Genomic DNA, 12,369 nt, shown 5'->3' with positions numbered 1-12,369 from the left:
TCCCATTGTGAACAGATAATGCTTGTTATTACCTGAAGTACAAATCTGTGTTCTCTGTAGGCTGTTACTGGAAAGACAAAAAATTCAACTGCCAGCTTACTGTCAGGGAAAGGACTCCACTAAAAAATCTCTAATGTAAATTCTGAATGTTATCCAAATTCAAAACAGTATCAAAATACAAGTTCTTTATTTAAACCTCAAATGGAATTGCTGAAGTAGTGCAGAATGTGTTTGTCAATAGATATGCCTCGGATTGTAAGGCTAAGCAAGCTGCAGGTAATTACTAATTTTATAAAAATGTTAATGTTTTGGAGCTGACATGTAATGCACACTGAAATAACTTTATTATCAAAGATGGTATTTTACAATTTTATTCTTGCTGTTTGTTGAATCAGTTATGAGACTGAAAAACCTCACAATCTTACATCCAGACACATTTTCCTCCTCCTAAAATTATGACCCAAACCTCATGGTATATAGAGAGTCCCATAATTGCTCCGATTTTCTTTTTCTGCTTTAGTGAACATGCAATTGCAAGATTCTGTGTTGAAATGGTTTGAGATTGACTCATTCTTCATTTAAAAAAAATTTAAAAAAATGAAATGAGTAAGCAAGCCAGGAAGCTTGAGACACACCTGAGAAGGAAGCCTTTCAGATCTTTTAGACTGAGCATGAACTCAGGTTCCTGGCACTGCCTGCACAAACAGCTTTATTAGTATACAAAGAGGAACCTATTCTGCTATCCAAGTGCCATCTCCTTGCTTGGAGAGGCCTGAAGCAGATGCCCTCTGAGAAGATCAAGTTGCCTGTTACAGAATTACAGAATGGTAAGGGTTGGAAGGAAACTCTGGAGATCATCTAGTCCAACCTTCCTGCTAATGCAGGTACACATACATGTGGGTTTTGAATCTCCAGAGAAGGAGTCTCCCTCTAGTAGTCCCCTGTCCCTCTTGAACTGTGGAGCCCAGAACTGAACACAATACTCAAGGTGTAATCTCACCAGGGCAGAGTAGAGATGGACTTCTTTTTGCATCCCAGACTAACACACTGCTGGCTCATGGTGAAATTGTTGTCCACCAGCAGTTCCAGATCTTTCTCTGCAGAGTTGCTTTCCAGCAGGTTAGCCTCTAAGCTGTACTGACACATAGGGTTATTCCTTCACAGCTGTAGGACTCTACACTTGCCCTTGCTGAACTTTGTGAGGGTCACCTCAGCCCAGCTGTTCACCCTGTCCAGGTCTTGCTGAAAGGCAGCGCAACCTTCTGGTGTGTCAGCTACTCTTCCCAGTTTTGTATCATCAGAAAACTTTCTGAGAGTACACTCTGTCCCTTCATCCAGGTCATTGGGGAATATGTTGAATGAGACTGGATCCAGTACTGACCACTAGGGAACAGCACTAGCTACAGGTCTCCTATTAGACTCTGCACTGTTGATCACAATGCTCTGTGCTGTGTCATTCAGCCAGTTCTCAATCGACCTCGCTGTCTACTCAGCTAACTCACGCTTCCTAAGCTTACCTCTTAGGATGTTATGGGAGATACTATCAAAAGTCTTGCCATATTTGAGGTAGATGACATCCCCTGCTCTCCCTTCATTTACCCAGCTGGTCACACCATGATCAAAAGCTGTCAGTTTAGTCAAGCTTGACTTTCTATTTGTGAATTCCTGATGACTAGTACCGATAATTTTCTTTTCCTCCATGTGCTTAAAGGTGACCTCCAGAAAGAGCTGTTCCATTTCCTTTCCAGGGATGGTGCTGAGACTGACTATCCTGTAGCTTCCCGAGAGCTGCTTCTCGCATTTTTGAAGGGTTAGAGTGACACTGGCTTTCCTCCAATCTGCAGACACCTCCCCTGTTTTCCATGAACTCTCAAAAAAGATGGAGAGGAGCTTAGCCAGTTTCTTCAGCACTCATGGGTGTATCCCATCAGGAGCCCATGTATTTGTGGCTATCCATCTTGTCGAGGTGATCTCCAGCCCAGTGTCCTCCCTTACTAAGGGAGAACCTTCCTTTCTTCACACTTTCTGATACCTTCAGGTACTGAGGGCTGGCCTTAGCAGTAAAAAACTGAAGCAAAATCTACCTTCTCTGCATCATCATCAGATCACCTGTGCCATTCAGCAGTGGGCCCACATTTTCCCTGGTATTCAAGTACATCAGCAGGAACAAGAAGAAGCCATTCTTGGTTTATTTTTTGGTTGCTTGTTTTTTGTTTGTTTGTTTGTTTTTAAATTATTGGTTGGTTGAGTTTTAGTTTTGTTTGTTTGTTTTGAGTTTTGTTTATTTGTTTCACATTCTTTGGCAGATTTAATTCCAAGAGGGCCTTAGCTTTCCTTGTAGTATCTCTGCATATACAAGCTTAGGAACATTGTCAATATTCTTCCCAGGTGGCCAGTCACTTTTTCTACATGCTGTGAACTCCCTTCTTGCATTTTTGTTTTCCTTGAAGCTCTTTGCTCATCCATGCAGGTCTTTTGCCTCCCTTGTTTGATTTCTTGCTCATGGGGAAGCACCAGGCTTGAGCTTGGCAGAGGTGGTGCTTGAATATTAACCAGCTATCTTTGGCCTCTCTACCTTCTAGAACTCTAACCCATGGGATTCCTCCAAGTAGGTCTCTGAAGAAGTCCAAGACAGTTGTCCTAAGGACCAGGTTTGCAATCCTATTATATTACACATTTGTAATAGGGCTGAGCAGTCTGAAAAGATGCACATTTGCTCTAATTAAAGATCTTGGAAAGAGATGCCACTTGTTCAAGCTCAATCTGCTAATAATTGCAGTCTGGAATAAAAACTGCTCTTGGAAAAAGGAACCTGTGCACGCAACACATGGTTTCTAATGTCTGTTAATGACAGTTTTGTGGGTGAAAAATGTGTCTGGGAACTAAGGTGCCTGCTACCTGATTGGCTGGCACTAGGACCACACTGTTGACTCTTTGCTGGCTTTGTTGGAGTCAGTTATGACTTGCACAGAAGGGAAAGTACTTCATTACTTCTCACCACATTCCTTCACACACTTCCCTTCCATATTGCTCTAGATTAAGATGAAACTGAATTGAAATGTACTTACAACTTTACAACTGCTGTGTTTAGAGGCCTGGCAGCTGGCCAGCTGCTCTGTTGCCCATCTGATGTGTATGTGCCACTACATTTTCCTAATGTCTGGCACAATCATTAAGTTCATACAAAACACTCCAACAAATGAAAACTTGTCTGCAATGATTGCAGATTCTGAACTATTAAGAGTGGCAATAAAAACCTTTTACAGCAATAGTACTGCTGGGTCTCACTGGCAGGGTGTGGTGGTTTTGAGGCAGATCCTCCCTTGCCTCCCACCAGGGCAGAAAAAACCCCAAGACTCAGACAAACAGATTGCAGAAGTGATAGAAAGTTTAAATGAAAAAGCAGTGAGTGTTTTACAGAGAACCATGAGTGCAGCGACAAAAGAAGATCCCAAAGCATACCCAGAAGCCTCCCAGTACACCCAAAACCCCCAGGGCTCTTTCTTTCCCCCCTCCACTGCTAGTCTAATCTCAGCTGGCCAGATCTGAGATTGCCCTTCCCCCTTCTCCTGGGCATTAGGCCTAGCCAGGCCTGAGAGGCCTTGAGATAAGTCCCCCTCCATTACCAGATAGGGAGCATCTCCCACAGGGGGAGCGAGGGAAGAAAGAGAAATTGTGAGACCTTGTAGATGGATTTATAGGGAGCAGGACATTATGGGAATGAAATACACAGCTTCCTGTGTTCACCCACTAGGCTGGACACCCGGGGCACCAAAGGTGTGTCTTGTGTGGTAGCAGCAGAAAGCACCCAGCCTAAACTACCACACAGGGTGATGACAAAATTGTATAGAATCACAACTATATAATTCCATGCATCTTCCTCAACTTTTATCTCTTGCAGTAATGAAACATTTTTCTGTAGAGAGAGCTTTAGAAAATTATTTCTGAATTACAAGTCAAAATAAAGAAAAATCTTACCCCTCTGGAGTAAAATTATATGGTGTACATTAATTTCTCTTTGATAGTGCTCTTGGACATTCTTGACATTTTTTATACAAAATGTGAAGGCAAATATCTAAGGCCATTTATTTAAGAACTGGTTTAATGTATATGAGAAAATACGCTTTTTCTTTTACTTTGGAATAAGACCAAAAATAGACATTTCACATAACCTGTTTTCTGAGGTGAGTGCTTCTTAGTTCCCATCTGCAGAAGCAAATTTTATTCTAAAATGTCATCTCAAAACGTGGTTTGGGAATCAGGATCTGTTTTGGTGATTGTCAAAGAACCTGCAAGATGTTTAAGGCATTATATTTAGAATTGCTTTCTCACATGGAAAATTTACATGTATTTAAAACAGGATAAATCCACATACAAAGTGACCGGGGCTGCAGTGGCTCAGCTTTGGGCTTGAAACATATACAGGTCCATCACTTGAATGCAGATTTTCTCTGGTGCAATGCAACTGGTATACTTGATGATGCAAAGCATTCAGACAGGTCTAATTGATGAGTCTTGGCCTCTCTACATTGACTTGCACCTATGTATGTCTCTATTTTATATATATATATATAAAATCATAGAATCAATAAGGTTGGAAGAGACCTCAAAGATCATCAAGTCCAACCTGTCACCACAGACCTCATGACTATTAAACCATGGCACCAAATGCCATGTCCAATCCCCTCTTGAACACCTCCAGGAATGGTGACTCCACCACCTCCCTGGGCAGCCCATTCCAATGATGAATGACTCTCTCTGTGAAGAACTTTCTCCTCACCTCGAGCCTAAACTTCCCCTGGCTACAACCACCCTTCAGGTCTGATATCTATATATCAGATTATGCACAAAGATTTCCAGGTAGTGGTTTCAAGCAACTTAATCTTTCAGAAAACTAACCAAAGGGGATGCTGTTTCGATGGAGAAATTTTTCTGCCTGCAGGTTATTCTTGTTTAATCTTAATCTCTAGTCATCTGTTAGTATTAACCTGCTGCTTATTTAATCAACTTGCTTGTATATTTAAGAGCTGTATTCTGCAATTTTAAAACTTTCTAATGCATTTACTCAAACATACAAATGATTTTCCCTGGCAATTCTTCTCCTTTGAAGTTGAAGCTAGTTGAGGACATATGTGTACTTTAAGCACTTTCTTTTGAAATGTTTAAGATCTGTAGTCTGAATTGGACTGATGCCTATGTAGATTTTCCTCCAAAAGAAATGTGTGTTTTGTGAACTGCAAATTCTGGTCATAAGTTGCAACCCTAACTGTGCATATCAAACAAGTCTTCAAATATGTGCTATTTCAGTCACTTTATGATCCCTTCAGCATTTTCTGCAAGCTATCTGCTATGATGCAGCATAATGCTTGTTCTCTCATGAAAACTAAGCCACGAAGAATTCAGACAAGGCAGTTTTAAGACATCACTTGTTAAAGGGGAAAAGAGAGGCAGATGGAGATGAAGGAACTTATGGATGTGTGACATCTGTGTCTTGAGCACTCATTGCTTATTTGTTTTTTCTAGTCTTCGGTCAGTTTCAGGTATCATTTTATTGAGCATGAGCACAAGGGATAGGACTAAGATGCAAGTTTCACAAATTCTTCAGCAGCAGACACAATAGCAGGGTCTTTTCAAACTCAGTAATGTGTTTCCATGTGTCTTGCCATCAAGAAAAAGTTCACTCTTCTCAAACCAAGAGTCACTGGGATTCCTACTAAATATCTGGGAAGTTACTGTTGCAGTAGTAGTGCTAGCAACACTGACATCATTGACTTACAATTAGTTTTTGACTTGTCAAAATCATGATGGCCTTGTGCAAAGCATCAATGGTAGTGATGAGCTCTTACCAGTTTCCTCTAGGGTTCAGCAAATTATAAGCAGTGAACAGTGCACAAGAAAAAGCAGTTTCAGTCAACCCCAAATTAATTTAGGTTTGATTTAATTTTGTTGAGCTAAATTTGATTGATGATTTCAGGTTGAGTAAAGTGGTTTGGAATTTAGATGCCATTAACAAAGTTAGCTAGGATGAGCTGATAAGGCTGCTTATAATCCATTCATTTGATCAGTTGTCTAGTTAACTAGACTGCTAGAGGAACGATGTAAGTTCTCCACTGTTCTAGTACTGGGACATTTTTTTCCTCTTGGGGATGAAATTTGTCAATGTAAAAAGCTGAATATTGCGTCCTGCAGGCCCAGCCTCTCACCTTCTCCTACTGAGATTATTATTATTTTGTAGATGTTTTTACAAAGCAAAATAGTTAGAAGGGAGTCTGATATCCATCCGTGGTTACCAGGCTTTACATCAAATCTCATTTACTCAGTGAGCATTTTGTTTTAACATTCAGTTGAATTCTGTAAACAGTGCAAGTTAAAACCCCAAACTAAACAACTACCATAGTAATAACATCTGTTTCTGTCCATGGTGCTATCCTAGATACCACTTCAGATTCTTGAATTGGGAGGGGTGACATTCTGAATATAGGCTTCCTATGGCAAGTAAGTGCCCTAATCTTATACAGGTATCTTTGTAACATTACCCAAGTCCTGTTCTGCATTCGGCATTTTGCTTTTAGTAGGAAGATCCAGAAAGAAGTAGAGTTTTACCAAAAAATAAATAAATCTTGAGTTTAATGATATTCCTAAAAAGATATCTCTTTTTGTCTTAGGAGTTTTCTTCTTGATGTTGAGTACAATTAGGACATAACCTTGTCAGTTATTTGTTCACTGAAGTAAGAAGCTATATGACCTCCAAGGAATTAATATTTATAGAAAAGGCTAAAGATAACTAAAAATGAACAGAGAAGAAAGATCATTTTAATAGAAGTATTTTGAATTTGCTTGCATTTTAGTAGTTTTCCAGTATTTCTGGAACACTATATATGCCAAACCCCATGTAGCTACAATCTTTGGGTTATTTAATGAGAAGCCAGAAGCCAGAATTGTTCATCTACTATACTTTAAATCAATCAACCTAGGACTGTTACTGATGTTGTCAGACAATGCTTTGTCACAGACATCATGGATGGATACTGGGATTAGATGTACAGCTGGTAGATGCTGCTCCTTTAAATGCTGTACTTGCATACTGCTTGTGTCTGCTGTGGCAAGGTTGGGGCTATCACCAGGGCAATGCTTTTAGGAGGAAAGGAGAAAAAAATTCCTTTCTACTCTGCTTACGCTTGAGATGGTTTTGCTGTGTAGAAGCAGATGTGTAAACAAGGAGTGGATACAAAGCATGCATGAGAAGGTGTGAAAATTTTGCAGGAAGGAGGTGCTCTCCTCAGGGAGTTCTGTGATCCTGTCTCTTGTAGTGCTGCTGTAGAGAGCCCTGCATATGCCCGATGGAAGGCACATGGAATTGAGATAGCTGCACTGTGAGGTCTGTGTGCCCTGGGTATTTGAGTGGTGCTGACCACACTGCCTCTTCACAGTCTCTTCTAAACTGGGGATTAATCATCTGGGTGGGTGTATGCAGCTGGGGAGTTATAGCTTTTCCTGAAGAAGCTGCTGGTAAGCACTTTTAGAAAGTAAAATTTTGAGCTGTTTGATCTTGTTCTCTAAAATCCCCCCCTTAAGATACCTTGCTTGCATATAATTTATTTTTCTGAGCTGGTATGAGATGTCCTTTACACTTGACTGCATTTCTTGTAGAAAACTACGTATTTGCTGCAGGTTCTCTGTTGGAAATGATATTCTGGTAACAAGGAAGACCTTGCATATCACCACTGTGTGCTTGTAAAGAATCCATTTACACTATCAGCTGGTGAAGTAATTACCTTCTTTGTTTTTTTTTTCCTTATTCCCTTTTTTATTTTATTTTATTCTTTTATGTTTTTGTTTTAAAAGGCAAGAAATAACAGGTTGTCTCTTTGAAGCAAATAACACTTTTTAAAAGCAGTTGCCAAGCAACCTATGTTTACAGTATAGGAGGGCTGCTCCATTTGCACTAAGCTCTGAACAGCAATGAACCCTCTAATTTCAGCCCCCAAAATAAAATAAAGTTGGAATAACAGATATATAGAAGAGAAAGTATTCTAGCAAGCAACATTTTTTTGTTACCACAAAATGTCTGTTTTGCAGTGACATTCATAGTGGAGCAACCTGTTAATGTTGAAGAACACATTCAGGTCACTAAAGGAGGATTATTTTTGATTTCCTACATTCACTTGTTTACCACAAATTTGAGAGTGGCAAAACTGTAGCAAAACTGATTTTCTTCTAAACACACAGAAGATAAAAATTGCATACCAATACCAGAGAAACTCTGTGAATCATGATGATTCCTGAGAGGTATAAGTGCTTGTAGACTCCAACCATCTCTTAACATTTCAGCTTGCATTTCTGTGTCACACATTTTTCCCCTACAGCCAATCTAAGCATCTTGCATGCTCCAGGGTTTTGTAAAGGAGCTGTATGGGAACCACCTGCGGTAAGGAACAGCTTCTCCCACTGTACGAGGGCAATCATGTGAATGGTGTCCTTTGCAAAGTCTGCATGCTGTTCCTTGTTTTGCAGACATTGATGGTCCCTGTCTTAATATATAAGTGCGAATCTACTAACCTAATTTTTTTTTTCCAATGTTACAACAATTTTTTTGCACTTTTCTTGCAAAGTTACTGTTCTGCAGAAGGGAAAGCAGCAATTGCAAATACCTGCACAGCAACATATTGTGAGATGCTGGTGGGGGTTCCTTCTGGCTGCTAGTAAGTGTCTGTTGTACAGACCACTTGTGTCTTGCTCAGATGTGACTATCATGCCAGTTTGTTACACCACAAGTAGGAGAAAGTGAGAACCTTCAATCTGCTTTAACTAGTTACGGGCCTTGTCATTTGTTTGTTTGTTTTTCCCTAACTATTTCAGCTATTCCAAATACTACATCAGGCTGCTGTAGTACTGCAGCCAACATACTATCAAAACAATCAAAATGCTAACAATTTCCAACGAGTTAAAAAGACATTGAAATACTGACACAGTTTTTTAAGAGTCTGGTAACTATTTCACTGGGAAGTTTTTAGCCTTTTTTTGTGCTATGACTGGTGCAACAGATTTTTGTAGTCACTTCAGCTAGCTATCTCATTGCATAAAGGAGTATAATTGCTTCTGATATGTATTGTAAATAAAAGGCAATTGTTTTACTTTGCATTGTAATTTAATTAAACCTGTTAAACTCAGACACTTTTGTTTTTAGTAGTTTGTGAATTATTTGCTTTGAAAACTTACGTATTTTCTTAAGCCTGTCTTTACGAAGGCCTTTCTATTTGGCAAATTTATGCAGCATCCTTATCCGCTGCCTGCAAAACAACTGCATTAAAAATACATAAATCACAAATTAAATGTTGTGATAGTTCATGTATCTTCCCCTTCCCTTAGAGAAATGCCAATATCTTCGTTCAACTTGTATTTTTGGCAGCACATACATTATTTTAAGGATATTCTATGGGTGCTTTTTTTTTTTTTTTTCTAGAAAGCTTTTCAAAAGTGTAAAAATAAAAATGAGATATTTAACTTTTTTTTTTTTTTTTAATTCTGTATTCAGCTAGTCAAAGGAAATGCTTTCAGATTAACAGTCAAAATTGTACTGCATTTCCAGCCTCCGGTATCCTGTTGCTCTCAGAACACTTGTTCTAGTTTAAAAGCAGAGCCTGTCACTATTGGATGAGCTTTAAAAATTCTGATTTAGATTTATTGTTTTTTAAAATCATATACATGCAAATTTCTCTGAAGAAAATTTGAGAGACAGTGCTTTTTTTCAAAGTGGACAGTGAAAATAGATGGGGCATCTTTTAATTTGTTTCTACCAAATTTGTTCAGCACATCAATGCAACAGCAAACTTTGTCATACTGAAGTCATGCAGAAAACAACACAGAAATACTGTATTAGACTTATGTTGCCAACTTTTTTTTTTTTTTTAGGTAAAAATAGGAATAAATATAAATAGGTCAAATGTAATCTGAGAATTTTTTAACCAACTAAATAGTAGTACAAGTCACAATAAATATTGGATATTCCTAGCTACAGAAAAGAGATGTACCGACAATGTCCCAATTGAAATGTCTACCCACAGTCAGTAAGCCATTTAAGTCACATTGATTTTGGATGGACTTGAGTACATGCCTAAATCTGAGTGCCCTCATGAGTAAGTAAGTGTGATCTTAGAAATTCTGCTGAGCACAGATAGGAACTTGTAATAGTGATCTACTGAACAGGTCTGTGGAGAAAACACTGAAATCAATGAGTCTCTGCAGAGTCATAAAGGTCTGTCCATGTGGATGTTTTTTCAAGAATTAAACCAACACTAGAAGTAATAAATATTCATCATCAAAATGCCTCAATTAAAGGCAAAGATATCTTAATATCCATAGCTGGAAAAATGTAAACCTTTCCTGTGGTAATAACTAACTGTCCTTGGGGCAAATTATGCAGCAGAATTCCTTAGAAATATACACATATGCTAACATGTGCTGACACTTACATTTGTAGGATAGGATACCAATTGCAACTGTGACATACCATGATTCAGCACGGGTCTTTTTTTCATTGTAGTATTCGGCTTTTATTTTTGATTCAACAGTTGTTAAAGAGGGAACATGTAATATGAATAAATTTACTTTTTAAACTAGTTATTGTTAAATTATGTTATATTTACCTTCCTTTCCAGTTTTCCTTGGTGTTGATTTCTTTTACCTCATTCCGTGCACTTTACCATCAGCTATCTCAGGATCAGTTTTTATTAATTAATCCTAGGTTGCTTCCAGTTTCTGAGGAAAATTCAGATCTTTCTCAGTCCAACAGAAAAACTCATGTGAACTCTGAGTACAGTCTCCTATCTACATACTCTTTAGCATTTGATCCTGTGTAGATGCTAATGTCCAGTTAAGATATCCTCAAATATGGGCTGTCACTGGTCAATTTTTAAAGCTGATGGCTTGTACATATTAGGGAAGAACATCTCTCCAAGAGCTATGTCTAATTATCTTTTCATGAGAATAGTCTAGAAAATGGCTCTTTAGGGACATATTTCATATATTCCAGCATTTCTATGATTAATATGCTAAAGCAGGTAACAGAAAGACTAAATTCTTTGTGGGTCAGGAAGACCAGGCATAATTATTCTCTTTATATTGCAGAAGTTCACCCAGATGTGTTATTTATTTTTTTGTATAAAGCACTTTCATACCTTGTACAAGGTTTATTTTCTAGCTGCTCTCCAGCATCATTACTGCTTACTGTTATGTATTCCGTATGCATCATAGTGTTTGCCAGCATATACAATGAGAGTGTTCCAAGTGAGAAGCAATCTACTTACAACTGTAGGTCCACCTCAGTTTTCAATGTGTCCAAATTCAAGCAGAAGATGATGCAGGCTTGTATCTCTTATGCACAGAAAGTAATTTCCAGTTTTTCTTGTAACAAAAGTTTGCAAGGGTAAGTCCTCCTTGGAAATCACTTTGTAATTGTTCCTGGGACTTCATTTTCAGTTTATTCTTTCCTCAGACAAAGAAAGGACTAACTAGCAATAAATATATCTCTGTACTGGTATTATCCAGAAATAGTTTTCATCAGCTAGAGAATTCTGTACCCTTATCCCATTTGATAAATTGAATCTGGCTCACAAAGACCACCACAGGGACTATAAACAGCACTACAAGTTTTAGCCATTTGATTGCTGAGTGAAAGAGTTCGTATTCTGGGGAATCATACTGAAGGCTAATTTTGTGGGATGGCTGTTGCACTGGATGATCCCTGATTTTACCCACTGTAATTTAGTGTTGTGAGGACTCCTGCTGTATCAACAACCTTGAAATCCAGATCCTTTGCCTATTACCAGTACTGCCCAGTCAATTGATTCTCACACTGACTTTTTCAAAGAAGTGCCCAAGGTGCCAAAGTGCTCTTTGACTCTTGCTGACTTTAAGAGAAGTATGATAGCTTACTTTCTCTTTATTTTCCATGTGCTATTTTGAAAATTCATCTCTATGGACTGAATGATAAACATAGGAGGAGCTCCATTTGCTAGAAAATAAGCTACTCAAATTTCTGGATTTTCAAAGAAATGAAAGGACCCCTAGGTTGGAAAGGTTGGAAAGGACCCCTAAAGATTGTTTAGTCCAACCCCTGATAAAGCAGGCTCACCGAAAGCAGGTTACACAGAAATGCATCCAGACAAGTTTTGAAAGTCTCCAGAGAGGCAGACTCTGCAACCTCTCCAGGCAGCTTGTTCCAGTGTCCTGGCACCCTCAAAGGAACAATGATTTTTGTTATGTTTTGGTGGAACTTCCTGTGTTCCAGTTTGTGTCTATTTCTCCTTTCCCTGTGGCTGAGCACCTCTGAAAATAGTCTGACCCCTATCCTGTTGTCACCTGCCCTTT

General features: G+C 38.8%; 1 protein-coding gene across 5 annotated transcripts in view; it reads left to right on the top strand.

Annotated features, from left to right (window-relative positions):
* Positions 1-12,369, top strand: part of GRM1 (glutamate metabotropic receptor 1) — a 190,795-nt gene that overhangs the window by 70,479 nt on the left and 107,947 nt on the right. The window lies entirely within an intron of this gene.

This window comes from Dryobates pubescens, chromosome 6 (genome assembly GCF_014839835.1).
Source record: "Dryobates pubescens isolate bDryPub1 chromosome 6, bDryPub1.pri, whole genome shotgun sequence".
Taxonomy (NCBI): Eukaryota; Metazoa; Chordata; class Aves; order Piciformes; family Picidae; genus Dryobates; species Dryobates pubescens.
The sequence above is the reverse complement of the archived record's forward strand: the minus strand, read 5'-3'. Positions and strand labels throughout refer to the sequence as shown.